Below are 1628 nucleotides of genomic sequence, written 5' to 3'. Positions count from 1 at the left end.
CTATAAAAAAAAAAAAAAAAAATCTTACAAAATCTTACGATGAAAAAATATGCGCATGCATGAATCCCAGGGTCTGCGATGACGCAATCAGCCTAAGTGTCATATGCGCACGGAATTGCTGGCCGGGCAGCAATAACCCGTGTAGCTACCGGACCGTGATCGTGTGGTTGGCATGCGAGGGTCAAAGGTTCAATCCCGGGGTGCCAAGTCAAAAATTCTTCTTCTCCTTGACTTTTTCGGATCTTCTTTGACTTCCGATCCCAAAAAGCAGGGTCCAGTGTTAGGGTTAAGAGGACACTTGCATGTACTGCAACATTAATTTTGGGTTGAGGTTTCCCATTCATGAATAATTTTTAATCCAAGAAGTTGATACCTCTGGTATATTATGAAAGGCGCAAGGTCATAAATGTAGTGTTATTACTAGGCACTTTCATCATCTTGTGATTTTGTGATTTTCTAGAAAAAGATTTTTAACTTAAATGTCATAGCATTTTCTTTATTTCAGTACTTAAAAAAAATAGTATTTGAAATAGATAAAGAGGAACAGATTACACACTTTGGGTCCAAATTAATAAACTAATCTGTTGGCTGTAGTATTTTTACTCTTGTTGAGTTCTTGACGTCAATATGTTGAGACAGCTGTTTTGTGTGTGCATCTATGTGGCGTCTTTAAACTTCTGCGGGTGTATGTCATTACAGCGAACGAACACAATTTGAAGATGGGCCAAATGGAACTTGCACAGATTCGCCAAGAGTAAATATGCTATAGTGATGTAACTAGATATGAGTTGAATAAGTTACAATGCAAACTTCAACAATTCTTTGAAAAATAATGCTTCAGAACTGTAAGAATATCACCGCCTGTGTACATTGTTATGGTTTCTTTTAGTTTCAGAAATGTTGCCTACAGGTATGAATAAATAAACAATAAACAAACAAACAAATTGGATATCCTTGTATGCTACGTAGCCTATCAAAGATGATATGCATGCAGACAATTGAGTGGAAACTGCTTTTCTAAAAAGAAACATAACATTCTAACCTTACGCCAGTGTACATCGACTAACAACTCTTTTGACTTGACTCGTAATTCATTGGCCAATAAATTGCATGTTAACTCATGCTGTGGAATGTACTTGAATTTACATTGCTTGTAATCATTTTCCTGAGGGATAATTTGTTCTGTTGGAACCTGCTGCAATGAACATGATTAGTAAATAAACCTCTTGTAAAGAACCAATGATTGTGTGATTTTAACTGATTTGATTTAAGGGGGTATTACACCCCTGCCCAATGTTGTGCCTATTTTTGCATTTTTCTCAAAAATTATAGCGCATTGGTGACAAGTAAGATAAGTATATTATAGGGGCAAGGACTACAACTACTGCACTGGAAATTTTATTTCAGCACAGACAACAGTTATGGAGTTAGTCAAAAATGAGGAAAAACCAATATTTGATCAATGAATCAATAACTACTTGCCTTGAGTTGCTGAATTTTCAGTGCAGTAGTTGTAGTCCTTGCCCCTATAATATACATATCTTACTCGTCAGCCAATGCGCTATAATTTTGAGAAAAATGTAAAATAGGCTCAAAATTGGCCAGGCGTGTAGTACCCCCTTAATGGA

Source organism: Amphiura filiformis, chromosome 4, assembly GCF_039555335.1.
Source record: "Amphiura filiformis chromosome 4, Afil_fr2py, whole genome shotgun sequence".
NCBI lineage: Eukaryota > Metazoa > Echinodermata > Ophiuroidea > Amphilepidida > Amphiuridae > Amphiura > Amphiura filiformis.
This window is presented reverse-complemented; position numbering follows the sequence as displayed.